General features: G+C 37.7%; 1 pseudogene across 1 annotated transcript; it reads right to left on the bottom strand.

The window, feature by feature from the left end:
• Window positions 1-6,201: 6,201 nt before the first annotated feature.
• Window positions 6,202-7,936, bottom strand: LOC117064787 (annotated as a pseudogene). The gene has a single exon (XR_004429679.1). The product of XR_004429679.1 is annotated as a phosphoglycerate mutase 1-like (transcript).
• Between the last annotated feature and the right edge of the window lie 515 nt (window positions 7,937-8,451).

Raw genomic sequence — 8,451 nt, 5'->3', positions numbered from 1 at the left:
GTATGGTTTTGATATGATTTCACTAATACGCTGTCAATTTCAGGCACTTCTGGTAGTAAAATAGAAATTGTCTTCCGTGGTCACTGGGGTATTGCAGAAGTCATGGTTGTTGGTATTTGAAGAGCAGTCTCAGGAAGGTGGAGTCCAAGTCAGGTTCTAACAACCTGTCCTGGGGAAAATAGCCTAGTCTTTTAAAGTTAAGTCTTTAATGTTAAGAGTAAGACTGAAAAAAAAAAAATAAGTGTAGATGAATAGCTTTTCCTCACTATTACTTCTAATTCAAATGGCTTTTTCCAGGAACCCATTCAACTCCCAGATCTGTTGTTTTTCACAATATATTAAGTTTGTTATTTCTACAGCCCCAAATAAAATAAATAACAATTACTCTTTTGTGCCAGGTTTTTTCCGAGTCAGAATCCAAGGTTTTCAATCCATTTATATTTTTTTCTGGTATTACTAGTTTTTCTTTTGAATTATGAGATAGCACCCCATAGTATGGCTATACATTCATTTATTTGTTCCTGCGGATCTGTGTTTCCTGTTTCAGGCAGTAAAACACATAGATAAACAAACAAAATGAAATAAACTGCTTCTAGACACTTCTATATAAGATATTTTATGGACATTTGTTTTTATACCCTTTGGATAAATTTCTAGGAGTAAAATTCCTGAGTCACAGCAGAGATGGATGTTTAACTTCTTAAATGCTATAAATAATTGCAGTTGCTCTATAAATAATTGATACAGTGGTTGTAGGCTCTTGTAATATTTCTGGAGACGTATGAGAGTTTCAATTGCTCCACATCCTTTGCAACATGGTATTACAATTTCTTTTATTTTTAGCTATTCTAGTGCATACGAAGTAGTATCCCATTGTGATTTTAATTTGTATATTTCTGCTGACTAATAATGTAGACCATCTTTTATGTACTTAATAGTCACACATATATACACATACCCGCACACCCATACACACATATTATGAAAGATCTAATAAAATATTTTATCAATTTCTATATGGGTTGCATAAGATTTTACATGTATAAAAATACTTTGTAAATAATATGTTAAAAAATATTCACCTAGCCTTTGGCTAGAATACACACACATACACACACACACGTAGACAAGTGGTAGTTTTTAATTTTGGAAAAGACCGACTTAGCCATAATTTTCTCTATGTTTTATTTTTACCTACCCAAATTTGCAAAGGTATTTCTTTGTTTTTTGTTTGTTTATTTCTATAAGTTTATAGCTCTAGATTTTGTGGTACCTTCTATAATCTATTTTTAGGTAATTTTTGTATATGATAGTATGTATAAATTAAGATTTATTGTTTTAAGGTGGATATTCAATTTTTAAAGCCCTATTTTTAGAAATACTGGCTTTTCTTCTATTCATTTACTCTGGCATTGTTTTCCATAAAGTTATTTTGGTACTTTCATCATAAAATATATTGTGTGACCTATTTCTGAATTCTCTATTATTTCACCATTATATATCATTGTATAAATAGTGTTTATTACATAATATTGTATATAGAGTGTATATTATATATGTAGTGTATATATATTTTGTACAAAATATTTACACTATGTATATAGTATATATTCTATATACAATATAATTATGTCATGAAATTACATAATTACATATCATATAGTGTAAAAATAGATACAGTATGTATATAATATACACTCTATATAATATAACTATATAATTCTATAATTATATATGATGTATAATATAATTATATAATTATATATTATATACTATACAAAATAATTATGTAATATATAACATAATATACAATATATAAATATGTTCACAATAAAACCATGCAATCTCATTTATATTAAGAATTAAAGTCAGACTGAGTAATTTTAATTTGTTAATATCTTTAAAAAGTTTTTAGTTATTTTAGTTCTTTGAATTTCCAAATACATTTTAGATTTGGTTTGTCAATTTCTACCAAAGTTATTGCTGATGTATAGATTAGGATGACATTTCATCTACATGTCAATGTGGAGAGAATTTGCCTTTGAAAAAATTATGAGCCTTCTTACACATGAGCATAAGTTTTTTTCTACTTATTTAGTTATTAAGTTGCTCTTCTTTGTTTCTTTATGGTAAGATGTCCTTGTGTACCAGTTTAAAATGCATATAAATCAGTGATAATATGATTTTTTTATGCTTTAGAGAGTGAACAATATCTTTTAATGGGAGAGGATGACTACTTCTTTCAGTCTGTTACCTGGGTATGTTGGATGATGCCGAAGTTTGGGGTATGAATGATCCCATCACCCAGGTACTGAGCACAAATCTTTATATGTTGAAAAGCATTTAATAACTTTAAACACATATTAATCATAAAATATGCCCATGGAGGCAGCCTCAGCTGTGGCATCTAGGTCATTTTATAGTGACAACAAAGCAAGTAGCCTTATCTATGACAGCAGGTGCAGTGGCTGTGGCCCTGAGAGCACTCCATGGCTATCCTGGGTATCTCTCCTGGCTCGGACCTTCCCTTCTCAGGTCCTGAGACCAGCAGCATCACTGAGACACAGCAGAAGTGGTCTGGAGCCATGCAGCTGCTCATCACAAGTATCCTGAAGAACAAGGGGGAACCACAGGACATTGTGGTGGCATCAGCCCGCCCTGCATGCATGTCAGTGAAGATCTGAGAATAAAACCCAGAAAAGGAATGAAATGAGTACTGTGGCAACATAGAGCTCGCAATAGCTATTGTTTAGTGAAGAAGGGTGAGTACAGTGTGATAGGTAATGAGGAAACTGCCTTAAGTGACTCAGAAGCCACTGAAGCCATGACATGAAATATATCAGCTTACAAATTAGGTGCTGGTGAAGGCTGGAGTCCAAGTATAGAAGAGTTCAGAAACAAGAAAGAATCACAGAGGACAGTCATGTTGTACTTGAGGAACTGAAGTAGAAAAATTTAAAAATCTGATTATCCTTATAAAATAAAAAATAGTAATAATAAAAGGTTTAACTGTAAAAGGCATTAGTAACCCCCTTAAAGTAAAAGTTAAGAAATACTAACTACCTTTCTGTGAAAACTGTAAAACATTAACCTTATCTCTTTCCGACATATTTTATAAAATCTGTAAGTTTCTGTTTTTCTTCTTGCCATACAACTGCAAAGTCATAAAATAAATAAGTTACAAGACATGTTTTTACCAAAATGTAAACTAAATCTCAGAAATGTCTCATAATAATTAACTGCTTTTGTTCTCACTTCTATAAACCGGCTTCCTGCATCACATAAAATCCGCCATCAACTGCTTAAAAGGCAACTGCTTTCTTTGTCTAGTGCTCAGACTTCTAGGACGCATGTCCACTGAGCCGGTGTACACCTTAAATAAACTCTCCTGCATCCCATTCGGTCTCTCCAGCCTCTTGATTTCCCACAAGAGAACGAGAACAAAAGCAACAGTTTGAAATGAAAAAGAAGCATCACAACAATAAAGAAAATAATATTAAATTAGCTAGATAATAAATTTCAAAAGACTTACCTGATAATGAGAAAGGTGAATATGAAGAAATGTTACCGTCTTCAGAGGAAGAAAGTATGAATAAGAAAGCACTAAATCAAGGAAGTACTCTAAGTGCCCAAGTGTAATACAGATGATGCAGTCCACGGAAGAGATGTGTTCAACACTCCAGTTATTAGCATAAACATTCTTACTACAATATCATTTTTCTTACTCTTCACAATATAACTTAAATGCTAAATACAAACAAATTATAATGCACTGCCGAGAATTAAATGGTAACCTTAGAGATTGATTAGACTGAAAATGTCTAAATGATACAAAAGGTTTTGTGCCTTGTATTTCATAAAAACTACAACACAATGTCATCAGTCCAAAATTTCATTAGTTTTATAAGGACACTAGTTAATTTGTAGAATATATTATGTAACTTCTTGGGCTTTAGAGAGTGAATGATAGCTTTTTTTTTTTTTTTTTTTTGAGACGGAGTCTTGCTCTGTCGCCCAGACTGGAGTGCAGTGGCCGGATCTCAGCTCACTGCAAGCTCCGCCTCCCGGGTTTACGCCATTCTCCTGCCTCAGCCTCCCCTGTAGCTGGGACTACAGGCGCCCGCCACCTCGCCCGGCTAGTTTTTTGTATTTTTTAGTAGAGACGGGGTTTCACCGTGTTAGCTAGGATGGTCTTGATCTCCTGACCTCATGATCCGTCAGTCTCGGCCTCCCAAAGTGCCGGGATTACAGGCTTGAGCCACCGCGCCTGGCCGAATGGTAGCTTTTCAAGAGAGAGAAGTACTACTTTTTTTTTCAGTTTTTTTCTTTTCAACTGTTATTTTAGATTCAAGGATACATGTGCAAGCTTGTTACCTGGGTATATTGCACAATGCTGAAGTTTGGGCTATGAAAGATCCCATCACCGAGGTATTGAGCACAGTACCCACTAGTTTTTCAGCCCTGGCCCCATTCCCCCCAGGTAGTCCCAGGGTCTGTTGTTACCTTACCATCTTCATGCCCATGAGTACTCAATGTTTAGCTCCCAATTATAAGTGATAACACGTGGTATTTGGGTTTCTGTTCCTGTATTAATTTGCTTAGGTTAATGGCATGCAGCTGTATTCATATTGCTGTAAAGGATAAGATTTCATTCTTTTTGATGCCTTTGTAGCATTCCATAATATGTATGTATCACATTTTCTTTATCCAAACCACTGTTGATGGGCACATAGGTTGATTCTATGGCTTTGTTATTGTACATAGTGCTGCAGTGAACATCAGAGCACGTGTCTTTTTGATAGAAAAATATTTTTTCTCTTGAATGTATACACAGTAATGGAATTCCTAGGTCAAAAGGTGGTTGTGTTTTAAGTTTTTTGACATTTTCCACGTTGTCATCTACAGTGGATGAACTAATTTACATTCCCACCAACAGTGTACAAGTGTTCCCTTTTCTCCACAGCCTACCCAGCATCAGTATTTTTTTAATTTTTTAATAATAGCCATTCCGACTAGTATGGGATGACATCTTATTTGGTTTTGATTTGCATTTCTTGCATGATTAGTGATGCCGAGCATTTTTTCACCTTTGTTGGACATTTCTATGCCTTCTTTTAAGAAATTTCTGTTCATGTCTTTTGTTCATTTCTTAGTGATTTTGTTTTTGCTTGTTTAATTAATTAAGTTCCTTACAGATTCTGAATATTAGACCATTGTCCAATGCACAGTTTTTGAATGTTTTTTGTTTCTCTAGGTAATCTGTTTACTCTGTTGATAGTTTCTTTTGGTGTGCAAAAGATCTTTAGTTTCATTAGGTATCACTTGTCAATTTTTGTTTTTGTTGCAATTGCTTTTGAGGACTTAATTATTAATTATTTCCCAAGGCCCTTGTCCAGAATGGTGTTTCCAAGGTTTTCTTCTAGGTTTCCTATAGTTTGAAGTCTTACATTTAAATCTTTAATTCACCATGAGTTAATTTTTGTATATGGTGAAATGTAGGGGTCCAGTGTCATTCTTCTGCATATAGCTAGCCAGCTCTTTCAGCACCATTTATTAATAGGCATTCCTTTCCTTGTTGCTTATTTTTGTCAACTGTGTTGAAGATTAGATGACTGTAGTAGATATGTGACTCTATTTCTGGGTTTTATATTCTGTTATATTTCTAGGTGTCTGTTTTGTACCAACCAGTGCCATGCTGTTTTTGTTATTGTAGCCTTAAAATATAGTCTGAAGTTGAGTAGTTTGATGCCTCCAATTTTGTTCTCTTTGCTAAGGATTGCTTTGGCTGTTCAGGCTCTTTATGGTTCCGGATGAATTTTAGAAGCTTTTATTCTAATTCTGTGAATAATGACATTGTAGTTTGATAGGAATAGTATTGAATCTGTAAATTGCTTTGGGCAATATGGTCATTTTAACAATATTGATTCTTCTAATCCATGAGCATGAATTTTTTTTTTTTCATTTTTTTGTGTCATTTCTCCTTCCTTTAGCAATACTTTTTAGTTTTCCTAGTAGATATCCTTCACCTCCTTGGTTAAATGTATTCTCAGGTATTTGTGTGATTGTGTGTGTGTGTGTGGCAATTGTAAATGGGATTGAATTATTGATTTGTCTCTCAGCTTGAATATTGTTGGTGTATAGAAGCACTACTGAATTTTTTACATATATTTTGTATCCAGAAACTTACCTGTTCCAGGAAGCTTTTTTTTTTTTTTTTTTATTGCACATCACTCCTTTATTATACTGATCTGGAAAAAGGATTTAGTACAGTTATGCTCAGGTGAACACTGGACCCATGTGGCAGAGCCAAGCAACTAGAACATGATTCGGAAATCAGTGAAAGACACTTGGAGAGGACCAAGGGGCGTTTCACTGCCATGAAACAAGGCAGGAAGGGATTCTAACACACACAGCAGGAAGCACTCCTGCCCCTCAGAGGTCAAGGAACTGATCCCATACTGGTATGAGGAATGGCTTATTTTCTGATGACCACATGTGGGACTATTTCAACCGCCACAAGAAACCCCAGAAGGGTTACTGTTTTGTATTATTTATATATACTATACTTTTTAAATAAAAGTAAATGTAACACATAACTAAATTCAGGATTGATCCCAAACTTCTAGAGCCAGGTCCTCTAGGGTCAGGGAGGAAACAGCCGTCACATCACCATGCAGGTTACATTCATCCTCCACTGGAATGACTAGAGCTCCCAAGCAGTGGCCTGACTGCAGAAGAGCAGAGGACTGGCTCCTGGGGACAGACAGGCTCTGTTGCTTCTCCTCATTGGTCATGGCTTAGCATGGTTCCTCCCCACAAGTCCTTAGTAAACAAAGAACTCGCAAAAACCCAAGTTACTACCTTTAAACTCTGTTGGATAAGGGGAGCTTTTCCACAGCTTGGACTGAGAACCTATGCTCTAGAAGTGCTATTCTGACTAGATTGTACGAAGGGAGTGGGTGCAGAAGACAAAATGGCTAAAATGAAAATGGGAGCGACCGGTCCCCATCTGCAGCTATAACTCAAGATGTCTACAGATGTGGTCAGTGTGACATGTGCAGGTGGGAGGGGCAGAGGGACAAGACAGGCAGGGAGGGTGCTCCTGGGGACAGTATCCTCCCGGCTGGCCTTCACTTCTTGGCCTTGCCCTGGGCGGCCACAGCTTCCATGGCTTTGCGCACCGTCTCTTCATCCCCCAGGAACTGCATGGGCTTGATAGGCTTCAAGTTCTTGTCCAATTCATAGACAATGGGAATACCAGTCGGCAGGTTCAGCTCCATGATAGCCTCTTCAGAGAGACCCTCCAGATGCTTGACAATGCCCCGGAGGCTGTTGCCATGGGCTGCAATCAGTACACGTTTCCCCTCCTTGATCTGGGGAACTATTTCTTCATTCCAGAAGGGCAGAGCTCTGGCAATAGTGTCCTTCAGACTCTCACAGGAGGGTAGCTGATCTTCTGTGAGGTCTGCATACCTGCGATCCTTACTGATGTTGCTGTAGAAAGGGTGGTCGGGCTTCATCGGAGGTGGTGGGACATCATAGGAGTGCCTCCAGATCTTCACCTGGGCCTCACCATGCTTTGCAGCAGTTTCTGCTTTATTGAGACTGGTTAGACCCCATAGTGCCGCTCATTGAGGCGCCAAGTCCTCACCACTGGCAGCCACATCTGATCAATGGCATCTAGCACTGTCCAGAGGGTCCGGATCGCTCTCTTCTGTACTGAGGTGAAGCAGATGTCAAACTCATAGCCAGCATCTCGCAGCACCTGCCTGCCGCGCTTCGCCTCCTCGTGGCCCGCTGGGCTCAGGTCGGCGTCGTACCAGCCGCTGAAGCGGTTCTCCAGGTTCCATGCGCTCTCGCCGTGCCGGATCAGCACCAGTTTGTAGGCGGCCATGGCGGCGGGCTGAGGATGCGGCACCGACTGCGGTTCGCAGATTCCCCCAGGAAGCTTTTGACAATCTTTAGGGTTTCTAGGTACAGAATCTTATCATTAGTTAAGATAGTTTGACTTTCTCTTTTTATATTTGCTTCCCTTTTCTCTTTATTTATTTCTCTTGCCTGATTGCTTTGGCTAGGACTTTCAGGTTTATGATGAATAGGAGTGTGAGAATAGGTGTCCTTGTCTTGTTCCAGTTCTCAAGGGGAATGCTTCCAGTTTTTGCCTGTTCAGTATGATCTTGGCTATGGGTTTTTCATAGATGGATTTTCTGATGTGGTTTGGCTATGTCCCAACCTAAATCTTATCTTGCATTATAACTTTCACAAGGGAGTTTCCCTGCACAAGCCCTCTTCTTTTGTCTGCTGCTATGTGAGATGTGCGTCTCATCTTCCACCACGATTGTCAGGCCTCTTCAGCCATGTGGAACTGTAAGTTCATTAAACGTCTTTTCTTTGGTAGCTCCCATTTTTAAAACCGTCAGCTCTTGTGAGATCCACTCACTATCATAAGAA

The sequence above is a fragment of the Trachypithecus francoisi genome, unplaced genomic scaffold (assembly GCF_009764315.1).
Source record: "Trachypithecus francoisi isolate TF-2019V2 unplaced genomic scaffold, Tfra_2.0 Lachesis_group2, whole genome shotgun sequence".
Classification (NCBI taxonomy): domain Eukaryota; kingdom Metazoa; phylum Chordata; class Mammalia; order Primates; family Cercopithecidae; genus Trachypithecus; species Trachypithecus francoisi.
This window is presented reverse-complemented; position numbering and strand designations above follow the sequence as displayed.